General features: G+C 38.9%; 1 protein-coding gene across 3 annotated transcripts in view; it reads left to right on the top strand.

Moving 5' to 3' along the window:
- The window catches only part of LOC122791734 (galactoside alpha-(1,2)-fucosyltransferase 2-like), an 827893-nt gene that overhangs the window by 439863 nt on the left and 374435 nt on the right, over nt 1-13595 (top strand). The gene's annotated exons all lie outside the window — the stretch shown is intronic.

The raw sequence follows: 13595 nt of genomic DNA, 5'->3' as shown, positions 1-13595 counted from the left end.
GTGGTGAGAGAGGACATGCAGGTGGTTGGTGTGACAGAGCAAGATGCAGAGGACAGGAAGAAATGGAAAGAGGTTATCTGCTGTGGCGACCCCTAATGGGAACAGCCGAAAGAAGATGATGACTACAGAGGGACATTACAAAAAGAATTAATGAGCTAGCATGCACAGTGGGACATGCTGGAATTCTTGCGTTCTTTCTATGAGTAGGTGCAATTAGGGTTTCATTTTAAAAATTCCTGTAGCTATAAAGGTAGTAGCCATATTTCTCAATATGTACTTTTTCCCAGTATTTGGAGACTTTCAGTTGGAGCACTGTTAATATGAGCTCTAGAGTAGTTTTAGTCACTTTTAATATGAATTTTAGAGTTGTTCTAGTGTTTGGTACTAGTCACCAGATAAATCACCTACACTATGCACAGAAGGCTTTATAAATAAACATTTAGTTTTTACATAAAAGCAAGAGTTACAGTTCTTTCAAAGTCAGGAAAAACATTACACCCTCAAAAGCAAAAGATACAGTTCTTTCAAAGCCGGAAAAACATTGCACTCTCCTACACTTTCTTTTTCCTGTATTTAGTAACACATGGAGCAGGTAAAGCACCATGCACTGTAAAAAAAAATGTTGATGAGGCCACCAATCATAACCTTTTATTGTGTGTTCTAGACATGGATGCTTTGCTCTTGAGGTGAATTTCTTGGCATCCAAGTCTAGAACACATAATCCATCTAAGATCAGAGACCCATTAATAAACTTCTATATTATATATCTATCTAGTTATTCTTTGATGTCTACCATTAAAAACAGGCTTTTCACTATCATAGTAGGCATTTGACTGACGAACATTTGTGTGAAATGAACAGACTGAAATAGTATAATAGCAAAAGTCAGAACATTGGGGTTTCTAAATTCAAGGTCACACAACCTAAAAAAAGAATATTCTTTTCCTCATGGATGCACTGCAAAAATGAATATAATTTAAGCAGTGTGAATATTGGTGGTACAAATCCAGAAGAAGTGTTTGAAGGGTAGCTTACCCTTGAAAAATTAAATTTTTTGAGTTTCACTATTGTACCATTTCAGCCTGTTTTGTTCAAATGACTGCCAGGCTTGTGAAGGGATAGCCCTGAAGTTGCATTATTTATTCTTTTTTTTTTTAGTACCTACTTGTACACCAGTAATATGCCTGCCTGTGATGTCATTAATCTTGTTACGGGAAAAGGTTTCCACACACCTCAGTTCCATGACATAAAGGGATAAAGTCCTGTCTTTGTAACTGATAACCTAAGATCAATTAGCTGGAAGTATCATGCGGGGGGGAGGATGGAAGTGAGTGTGTGAAATCATCTTGTCAGCCATCCTGCGGAAAGGGAAGTAGGCTAACTCACTGAAATACTGGTACCTACTGGAAAGAAAGGTGAATGATATGTAACAGATGAGTTATGCATTTACTTACTTTTTATTTGAATATGTTTTTTTTTCCACTGAGTCCATCCATGCAAGCCAACTGTTATTGGATTGCTTTCAATATTTCCTTACTACAGTGGATTTCCTAGTATATGTTTTCTCTTCCTTATGAAGTCTGCATGCTTGGTATCTAGTATACATGTTTCTGATGCAGCTTTTCTCTGTTGTGCTACACAGACAGCTACAATGCATTGCATTAACTGGGCCTATGCATGCATTTTCCTTGTTAACTGTAAGTTTTCTTTTTCACAATCACATGTTAGTAGACCTGTAATCATTCCCATCTCCCACCGTCATTTTTGTCTAGAATTGTGTGTTCCATAAAGACCATGATATTTGTGCCCACCACTGGCTGTGGTATTCAGTGGTATGTTCACCATCTAGTGTAATAGCACGTCACCTTGAGCAACCATGTCTAATCAAGGACTGCCCTTTACCCTTGTTAACGGTGTCACAAAAGGAGATACTGCCAGTGCAACTATCTGGAATTTTGCAAATAATTGTATGTCATTGGTAAATATCAAAATGATTTGTATAAGATGCTTGTGTTACAACTGTATTAGAAATGTATGTTATGTGTATATCAAACTTGTTTGTACAGACATGTGTTGAAAAGGGTTTGTAAAGTACTGAGCTTCAAGATGTATCCACAGTGTGCCCTGCTGGAAGAGAACAGAAATGTACATACACTACTGTAACTGTTTAAATGTATATATTTTAATAGTGGAAGTTGGAATACAAGAAGTTAACTTCAGAAAAATAGCTGAAATTAAATTACTTTGTGACTACACAATAAAATATGATATCTTTCAGTTTCCATGCAGTAAGGAGACACACTGTCTAGAACTAGGGAACTTTCTGTATTGTCTTGAAGTGTTTTCTTGCTTTATGACTTCCAGCATACTACCAAACATCTGAGGAAAAGGCCTTGTCTATGTATTTTTACAGGTAGATGCTAAATGCTACCAGCTGGCGTCAATGGTTGTTTTGAGCCTAGGAACTAGGAGTCAGATGACAAGCAATGATGTCATTCTGCAAGTTATCCCAGCAGCAATATTTGAGATATTCATTTGAGAACTCTCTGTGTGTGAGTCACAGCATTCTGTAGTCTGTCTATGACCTGACACTACAGAAGACCCATTCAGCATCTATTTGCCTTGCTCTGTAAGTAAGTTATTGGAAACAGTATAATTCTCTTAGATATAGTCAGAAATATAGCAAAGCTTAGTTACATGTTTTTCTTCATTTATTGCCTGTCCTGCAATGTTGTTTTAAATATTTCCTGTGATTTTGAACTCTGTCACTGTAAATATATATTTAGTATTGTTTTGTTCTTTTATTATTTATTATTAATATATTTAAGCATTTCATTGTGGCTGATTTGTGTAGTGATGTTTAAGTTCTGAGAGCACTTGCACATTTATTAGGTGACACTGTGGGCCACTCCTAATAGACTTGCTCTCGGTCAAACTACCATTTGTATTAATAGTAAAATTACACAGTAAGATTGGACACCCTTTGTTAAGAGCCTTAAAGTAGCTGATAAGGAGTGACTTGTGGTAGTGATAACTATCTTATAGTCTGGGCAGAAGGGGATATAGCTAGTAAATCTGTGCCAGCTTTTCCCAGGTGTATGTGTGTGTGTGTGTGTGTGTGTGTGTGTGTGTGTGTGTGTGTGTGTGTGTGTGTGTGTGTGTGTGTGTGTGTCAGCTACTTGAGAAGGGACACACAGAACTGGTTGGACAGAAAGGGTGCTGGAGGTCTTGGCATTGGTCACTCAGCTGAGATCTCAACTCTATAGCTGTGCCATTGGGGAGTCTTACTGGGAATCTAGAGAAAGAGGGAAAAAACAACCCTGGACTGACTGTGGTCTCTGTGTGCTCTTAAGGGAAACTGCATTTGATGCAGAAAGCTGCATCTAGAAATACTGTTTGTGTACCTGTCATCCTCCCAATGTAAGTCCCTCAGTGGTCAGAATTGAGTCTCCTTGATTACTAGTTCAGTAGTGGGGCATCACAAGGGGTCATTAATGCTAGTCATGTAGGAACTACATTTAAGTTCTGGGGATCTTACTCCATTCTCAGGAGTCCTGCTGTTCAAATTTACTCATCTCCTATTGTAGTTCATGTAAACTCCAGACAAGTGCATATGTAAGAGCACTCTTCCAAGACTGCTTGCAGGAAAATTAAACTTCAGGTGTGTTTCTCATCACAAGAGCAAATGCCAGACGAACGTATTTTATACTTAACAAAGAATATCTTGTAATGGTTTCTGTGCATCAGTACCTACAACATGAGGTTTCCTAAGCAACAAAACTGTACATATGTCAGTAGCTTACCATGTTCACAAAAGGAGCAAAAAATGTGTAACTTGACTGTTTAATTTTAATAAACAACTAATTGTTAATCAAGCTGATGAAAAATGATTTCTCATTTCATAACTCAAGTCTGTTCAGAAACATTTCTTTCTTTGTGGTCCCATTTTAACTTTGAAAAATGTGCCATTTCAAGAATGAAAGCAAAATAAAATGCATCCATCATTAAAATGTAGCCTCAGTCTGCATTGCAGATTGATAAACCAAGGCTGAAGAGGCAATGACTTGCCTGATGTGCCAACTGCAAATTACTTTTAATGATTGTTTTTCTTTAAAATCTATGGGAAAGCATACAGAGGTTTTGCTATATTCACACGTTGGATGACTAACACTATTATATTAAGACAGCATGACACATTAAGATACCTAAAGAGTACGCAGTGCTTAGACAGTAGTGGTTTACTGGCATGACAACATTAAACAAATCCACTGACCATGCAAATTTCTGCTGCTAGACAGACTGCTCATTACCTGACATTTCAAAGTTCAGATTCTTTGCTAGTGAGTGGCTTTGTCCTGCTTAAAATGGTAAATAAAATAAATACAAACAATTTCATATCTTGTTGTTTTTCTCTCCCTCTTTCTGAAGTTCATTCATTCATTCCCTCTGAGTTTGTGCTTAATCTAGTGCAAGGTCACTGGAGATCTGAGCCCATCCTGGCAGTCAGTAGGCACAAGGTATAAAAGCTCAATAGGGTTTTAAGCCATCTACAGACTCGTATACTCCTAAGCACACTGCATGCACACCTCTATGCAAATTAGAGGATCATCCGTTTACCTATAGCCTATTAATGGGATGTGGCAGTAAAACAGAGCTCCTGGATAAATAGCATATGGATGTAGCAGTAAAATTGAGCTCCTGGATAAATAGCGTATGGACACAAGGAAGATATGCAGAGTGCACCCTAAAGGCACCCAAACTCAGACGTGAACTGGAGAACCAAGAGATGTAAACTAGCAATACTAACCACAACTTCACAGGTTGCATGAATTTATGAATAAATTTAAGGACTTATTTTAGGAAAAAAATATATGAGAGGCCTTCAAGTTTCAGTTTGCATTGCGTGAGGAATTTCAACCTGAGAAAGTAGCACAGTGACATTTCAGTATTTCAGCAGCTCAACTGAAAATGAAACAAATACAAAGCTTGTTGTCAGTGAGGAAAACTAGCAATCTGGAGAGCCAAAGAAGTCTTGCATGTTTGTTATGAAAGTAGCATAGAAACACCAACAGATGGCTAATAGCAGTATCACTTGCCAAGGAATGAATAATACTAGAGCAGGTAAAATTACACTTTCCAATGCAGCCACCCAATCAGAAAGGCCAGCATCATTTCATTATATGGGACATAAAAGAAAACTCTTATCTGAAAGAAGGAATACAGCTTTTATTGAAGGAAATACTATAAACGTTTTAAAAGCTGGAAGTATTTTTCTTTTGGCTAGCTCACACTGGCAAAACAAAACAAAAAACAAGTTTCAGCCAATTGCATCTGAAGCCCAGTTTTGTCTAATGTTTTGAATTATTTATTCCTCTCAGAATAGCTTATAACAGAGTAGCAAACCAGCGCAACATACACTGATTCATTCTGCTACTACAAGATGAAAATGTTCTTTTTTTAAAAGGCTTGCTGACTGCTGTTCTGTATTGGTGCTTTCATGCTACAGTCTATGGTATGGAAAGGGTAAGAGAATGAAGTTTACTATAAAATATTGATTTCTACTTATATGTTAAGTGCTGGAAAAATAACTGATTAGGTGTGTGTGCATGTGTATGTGTCTGTGTATGTCTGGCTTGTGACTGAGAACTGGACATAAAAAATAGCTCATTCAGCTCGTATCTTCCCATGCCTCGAGTTTGTACATTAAAGTTAGCTTGGGAGTTTAAGCTAATATACATACTATAATATTAATTCATTGCCACAATGACTGAAGAGACTCTGCGGTATGGTGACTGTTAACCACTCAAGTTGCTTACTTTAATTGATAAGGCAATGAGGAATAGAACACATGCTATGCATTTTCCAGTAAGATTATTTCTAAATATTTAAAACTACAATGTAGACATATATACAGGTCTACATCTAAATTTCAAAGTTTCAAAACTTCGAATTTCTTATGGTCGAGACTATAAGATCTCAGTTTTGAAACTTTGAAATGCAAATAAAAAAAAAAAACACAAAGAAATCTTTTTTTTTTTTTTTATGTTTTTGCAGGGAGGCAAACCTTGCTGTGCTACCCCCGCTAATTAAATATACTAACTCCAACATCGCACTACAGTGAGGAAAACAGTAAATATACCATTCTGCCATGTACAACAATCTTCATTTAAATGGTTCAAAGTTTCAAAACTTCAGTCTTATGGTTTCGAGCATAAGAAATTCAACTCCATTTTATATATATATATATATATATATATATATATATATATATATATATATATATATATATATATATATATATATATATATATAAACAGCAATTAGACTGAGCACACCTGAAGCAAAAAAAGGAAATGAATCTGTACTGCTTGCTTTGGAAGAAGTGATAAGGCACTAATTACGCGCAGAGAGTTTACACACATTCAGTATCAATGATTTTAATCTTTACAACACTTAAATATTAAATATATTTATCATGAAGTACAGCTTAAGATAAATAACATACTTTGTTTCTGTAACCCAATGCACAACTGCTGCCACATGAAGGAGTATAGTAAAATAGAAGCACAAGATCTATACAAGGAAAAACAAGGCTACTGAAGTGCAATAATGTTTTAAAATGCACAAAATAGTACAAGATTTTGACATGTAAGTATCCACACATTTCTCTGAATGATATAGGATCACAGGAGATTACTAGGCTTTTGACCGAAAGGTCATTTTAAAGCTAGCCATTTCATCCCAATGTAATACCATAGAAATGCTAGTCAATACCTAAGTTTGCATTTAATGATGACTGCCCATGTCCAGGATGGTTGTGGGCTCTATCCCAAGTAAGAATTTACAGTGACCCATCCACTCATTCAGGTTTCTCTTGAACATGTTATAGAGGTGCTCTGTTTCACATGAATTGGTAGCCTGTTCCAAAGATGTAGTAGTCGCTGGGAAATAAATATGTCCCTCCAGTGTGTTCTATATAAGTCACAGGCCGTAGCCCTAGTCCTGCTTGATTTATGGATATGCAACAAGTTCATTAGGTTTGGGTCTTGGATTGCTTTGCGGGCCATGTGTAAGATCCCCTAAGAAGTCTATATGATATGGAGTATAGTGACAGGACCTTTAGTCGATTTATGTAAGGCACATGCTGGAGCCCTTTGATCTTCTTTGTTAGAAACCCCAGAGATTTCTGTAATTGCTGCAGGTGCTTAATACAGTACATGTCAAACGAGGTGCTATACTCAATTATGGGCCGGATAAGTGTTGAGTATAGGGGACTTAGAACTTCTTTTGCTCTTGAGGAAATGCCTTTACTAATCAAGTCTGCTGCATAGAAAACTTTCCTTACTGCAGTAGACACATGGTGTCAGTACTGACAAGCATAAACAAATCAGTATGACACGGAAGACTGGTATTTTGGTGTTCACAAGGCCAGCTCCTCTCTCAACCCAAATTATTACACTTTGTTAAAAAGAATATTTACATTCTATTCTTGCTTTATATTTTCTGCTGGCACTGCTGAGATGCCTTTAAAGTCTAAGAGTACTGCTCCTGACAAGCTCTGTCTCCACCCCTCACCCTACCATCCCCTGTCTTCTCCCACTTGCCCTTCTAGCCAAATATAAAATGTAGCTTAATTAAACACACACACCAGTGTTCCACTATACAAAGTGGAATCTGGCTTCCAAGCACTTAATTTTCTTTGATTTGTTTCTTCTATTTGCTGTACAAAGCTGCAAATGGAGGAGAATACAGACATAAGGACTTGAAAAAACACTGAATGTATTGTCTACCTACCTACTGACCTCTTCCAAACAAGGCAGCATGCACGTACTACAGATATACCTCACCAATTTACACCAACCTATCCAAGAAGAATCTTCTTAAACTCACTACATCTTACAACAACATTGCCAGATTTGCTACTGGTAATCATTTTAGAACTCATCACTGCCAGAATCTAAAACAGCTAGGATGGCTTGAACTGCAAAATCAGCTTCATTTTAACCAACTAACCATTGTTCATAAGATCTTCAACCAGCCCAACAACACTCCTATACTCTCAAACCTCATTACTCCATATAAACATCTTAATATCTTACACTCTGCTAACAAACCTCTACTTAGTATTAGTCAGAGCATCCAAGTGCTCCGGATTATGCAGAATGCACCGCATTTAATGAAGAGCGAAGCCACTGTTCCGCTGTTCCGCATTGAACAGCTGTGGCTCTGCTACAAGGCTTTTGATTGGTTTGTGTACCGCAATTACTGCCAATTGGCATTGCAGTATACAAACCAATGCATAGCTCTGCTGCTATCCATGTTGGCTGTGCTCTGCAGTTTTTGATTGGCTTGTAGACCGCATTTATGGCCAATCGCGAACTCGGTCTACGAGTCAATCAAGTAGAGAATATGGAGAGAACGGGAGCCAATGAGAGCTCCCAAATGGAGACCAATCATGTTCCTGCAAGCCTTTTCGCGACAAATTAATGACTTGAAAAAGGCTTCCAGGAATCGGGAGGGAATTTTACTTTTTTGTGTTCCATCTTGATCGTTGGAGAGCTTGGAGTCAATATTAGGCCGGAAGAAGGAAGGAGCGGTGCCAGTTGCAGAGAATCCAGATCGAAGACATCATTTCATCAGGGGAGAAGAAGACTGGAGTCGGAGCCTGCCCAGTGCCTGCCAGGAGAGGTGACTGACTTGGTCGGCGAGAGAAGTCTGTTTGCGGCTGTCTGGTGGTCACATAACACAGCATACAACCGTGAGGTGAGCTCAGCTGAGCTGTATTCAAACTAAGTGATGTGATAGTTTTTGGAATGTACAGTGTTCTGAGTTTTACAGAAAGGTAATAAGAATCTGCAATGTGTGAAGTGTCAGAGGACAAACTAGCCAAAGTAAATAGGGGACATTAAAGAGAAATCAACAGCGACACAAATGCTACTATAATAGAAACTCCAAGATGTTTAGAATTTCAGATGGAGCTAGAGCAGACAATGCCTTATAGCAGCTGCTTCCTCTGAGTAAATTATAATAATAGAGTATAATGGCAGTTCTTGCAGTTGTACTGAACAGTTCAAGTTTTCAAACCTTTTGATTTTTCCAACAAGGAATCATTGCTTCTTTTTAAGCTATTTAAGGTGGCTTGTTTGAAGGCTACAAAAAGCAGCACTGTTTTCAATAATGGGTTGTATCAGTTAAAAGAAAAGCTCCATATCTGTCACTAATATCTTCAGAAGGTATGGAAGTCACTTTTGCTGTGTAAGAGGCATCCTGTTGTACAGTAGTTCTTCTAAGAATAATCTTTCTTGAAAGAGTGTAGAATTACACAAAACTCTTTATCCATATGATTGGTGCACACATTCTCAATTCCAGCTAAAACATTACTGGTGCGCCTGCATGTTATATCTACTTACTAGTATTTCCTAAGCTTGTTAAGTTATTGAATATAAATGTAATGCAAGTTTTTGCTTGGACATTTGATGTTATATTACCTATGACTTGTGAAATTTTGGATTTACTGTAAAAGTTTATAGTTATAGAATTGTCCTAAATGAAGTTTAGCAATCAAAAGAGATTGTCCTGTAGTGCACATTTCCTGCAATTTAGAAATTAGTTTCTATGATTTAAGACATGCACATGAAAACATTTTATCTCATATGATATTTTGTCAATGTGTATGTGTGTATGTATGCACGTCTTTCATTGTGTGTGTGTGTGTGTGTGTATGTGTGTGTGTGCACATCTTTGATTGTGTGTGTGTGTGTGTGTGTGTGTGTGTGTGTGCACATCTTTGATTGTGTGTGTGTGTGTGTGTTTGTGTGTGTGCACATCTTTGATTGTGTGTGTGTGTGTGTGTGTGTGTGTGTGTGTGTGTGTGTGTGTGTGTGTGTGTGTGTGTGTGTGTGTGTGTGCACCCGCACATGTTTGTAGGAGTGTGTTTGTGTGAGGGGGTAAATACCCAAGAATCAAGTGTAAAAAAAAAACTGGCCTTCATACCAGGCTTGAAGGTGCTTTAGCTTGTTGAAAGGGATAGAACATATCCAGATTATAGGAGGTTTAGTTTCTACAAAATGAAGCTGGTCAGATAAAGGTCAGTTTTTGATTTTACACCTTTTTAATAAGTACACAAGATTTTCAGAAACACAGACTGTCTCTTCTACTGTGAGTTATATGGCAATGAATAATGTATAAAATGTGGCTTTTTGGGAGAAATTTGACATCTGTATCATTTACTTTAAATATGAGCTAAAAGCATGCAATGGTTGTATACAGTGTCATGCCAAAGTGTTTTAGAGAGCTAGAGTAAAGGTGTGAAGCTACATTTAAGATCAAGAAAAGAAATAAATGTTACTCCAGAGGACTGTTAATGTATAAACTTGTATCTGGCATGCAGTATTTTACAGCAGAAAGCTGGTATGCAACAAAACATTCTCTTTTGTACTCACATCTCATATTGTTGCCTCCAGCCTCCTATCAAATAGTAAGGAAATCCCTACTCCTCCAAATTTAGACTTAAGATCATAGGGGGTTACTAGGCTAATGGCTCTGGGGCCCTTATAAGCCTAGCCAAGAGTTTATTCCCAAAAAAGAAACCTCAGTCAGCACCTGTCAAACCTGTCAGTGAGGGACAAAGGTGGAACCCCTGGGACAAATTTGTGGTTTCCAATCCATTCATCATGACTGCACTTGAAGAGGGTCAGGAAGGTACTTTGTTTGACATGTATGGGAAGTCTGTTCCAGAGATGGGGCAGCCTCTGCGAGACAAACATGTCTCTTCAGCAGGTTTTCTTGATGTTGCATATTAGATTTAGCCCTATCAAGCAGGTAATGCACCAGGAGTTAGACTTATGGATATGGAGCATCTCTAGTAGGGCAGGGTCCGATATTGCCTTGTAGGTGAGACACATCACCTCTGAGCAATCTGTATGATACTGAGTAAAATGATAGTGATTTCAGCCTTTCTGCATAGGACAGGTGTTGGAGGCCCTGGATTCTCTTTGTGAGGTATTTCTGTGGCCTGTCCAGTTGTTGCAGGTGTTTGGAGAAGTACATACCAAACGGGGCATTATACTCGATTATAAGTCTAATGAGGTAGGAGTACAGAGAGGTAATAACCTCCTTTTTTTCTGCATGCAATCCCTTTACTTATGAGATGAACCAAGTAAAAGGCTTTTCTGACAGCCACATGATGGTCAAATGTGGGATTGTTGTCAACCTGAGTACCCAGGTCTCTCACCACAGGTTCTGTTCTTAGGGGGTTGCTGTTGACGTGGTAATCATTAGGGGCCATTTTTTTGCCAAATGGTATGGTAATATTTTTTTTGTTTTTAACTTAAGGCCATGACTTTGGCACCAGCTATTTGTAGCTGTGAGACCCTCTTGCAGTATGTTAACATCATTTTGAGAGTCAGTAACAGCACCCAATTTACAGTCATCCACAAACTTGGTCAGCGGCAGGCCCATTGCCTTTGCCTGGACTTCTGAGAAATAGATGCCAAACAGTAGGGGTCCCAGAACAGATCCCTGGGGGACACCACTAGTGACAGGTCTGCTGTCTGAGGTGATTGCACCTATTTTGACCTTGTGGGTCCTATCCAGGGCATCCAAGTGCTCCGGATTATGCGGAACGCACCGCATTTAATGAAGAGCGAAGCCACTGTTCCGCATTGAACAGCTGTGGCTCCGCTACAAGGCTTTTGATTGGTTTGTGTACCGCAATTACTGCCAATTGGCATTGCGGTATACAAACCAATGCATAGCTCTGCTGCTATCCACGTTGGCTGTGCTCTGTAGTTTTTGATTGGCTCGTAGACCGCATTTACGGCCAATCGCGAACTCTGTCTATGAGCCAATCAAGTAGAGAATCTGAGGAGGACGGGAGTCAATGAGAGCTCCCAAATAGAGGCCAATCATGTTCCTGAAAGCCTTTTCGCACCAAAATGATGGCTTGAAAAAGGCTTCCAGGAATCACGAATTTTATTTTTTGTGTTCGATCGTTGGAGTTTCAACACTAGGCTGGAAGAAGGAAGGAGCAGTGCCAGTTGCAGTCCAGATCGAAGACATCAGGGGAGAAGAAGACGGGAGTCAGTGGAAGTTAGCCTGCCTGCCAGGAGAGGTGACTCGGCGAGAGAAGTCTGTTTGCAGTGTTATACAAGGGCTGAGATTTTTCTTTCTGCTGTGCTGCTGGACAACCAGGATTTTCGACTTTGTGTATTTGGATTGTATTGAGTTGAGGAGCTCAGCTGAAGTGATAGAGCAGAGGTAAGTGTTTTAGGCTGTAATAGTTGCAGACATTTCCCTTATGCTAGCACAGACCCTGTGATTTTAGCAACTTTTAGTGTGTAAGCAATATTTAGTCTGTATTTGTGCTGCTTGTCCCACAGATCCTGTTCTAGCAACTTTTCTAAGTTTAAAACAACAATATTACAGTGTCTGTTTCTGCTGCTTGTCCCTAATGTCTGTTATATATATATTTTTTTGGGGGGGGGACTGTATGCCATGACAGGTCCTTGTTCTAGCAACTTTCTAGGTTTATTAAGAGCAGTTTTTAAAGTGTTTGTATGTTTCTGTTGCTTGTCACCCTAGGATGTCTCTGAAAGTAATTGCCCTTTCTAGGTTTATAAGAGCAATATTTTAAAATGTTTGCATGTTTCTGCTGCTTGTCCACTAGTACGTCTCAAAGTAATTGCCTTTTTTTTTTTTGGAGAAACTGTATGCAAAGACAGGTCTGCTGCTTGTCCCCAATGTCTATTTTATATATATTTTTTTGGGGACTGTATGCAATGACAGGTCCTTGTAGCAACTTTCTAGGTTTATTAAGAGCAGTTTTTAAAGTGTTTGTATGTTTTTGCTGCTTGTCACCCTCGTACGTCTCTGAAACTAATTGACTTTGTTTTTGGATAAAGATAGGTGGGCAAGTGAGCCCCAGAGGATTGAAAGTGTCATTGAGGCAAGGAAGTGAAGCATGCAAGCCTTTATAGTAAACAAAAGGAGCAGAGATGAGCAAGAGAAGAGGGTGCAAAGTCAGGAAACTTCCAGTGATATGGGTAGGTTATGGCCCTATTGTCTTATATCTTTGCTATTGAGGACATCTTCTAATTTTCCTTTCTGCACTGTAGTCCCGTTTGTTTCATTGTCTAACACCACTGTTTTGCAAACCTGCTAGGTATAGACTACCCAGACTGCAGTGAGGACAGGGATGTAGATACAGCTCACACCCCAAAGAAGAGAAGATACACAATTTTTCAGCCAAGCTGGGCAAGTGCCTTTGACTGGCTTTCTATGAGTAGGTGCGGAGTGAAATTTGCCTTCTGCAAGACTTGTAACACGGATTTCACAATCCATCATGGGGGCCGACATGACCATAGCGACATGCTAACAGTGAGAAACACAGGCAGAATTGCAAGCATGCAGCTGGAAGATCTATGGTGGATTTCTTTGGACCACAGAGTTTAGCAAGTACAAAGGTGGTTGAGGCAGAGGTTGGTTTTGTGTCTCTCCTTGCTAAACACAAATTATCATTTGCAGCAGGAGAACACATCCTGAAATTTATGAAGAAGTGTGGAGAGGATCAAGATGTTCTCCGTAAAATGACATGT

The sequence above is a fragment of the Protopterus annectens genome, chromosome 17.part0 (assembly GCF_019279795.1).
Source record: "Protopterus annectens isolate FY-2018-M chromosome 17.part0, PAN1.0, whole genome shotgun sequence".
NCBI classification, from domain to species: Eukaryota; Metazoa; Chordata; order Ceratodontiformes; family Protopteridae; genus Protopterus; species Protopterus annectens.
This window is presented reverse-complemented; position numbering and strand designations above follow the sequence as displayed.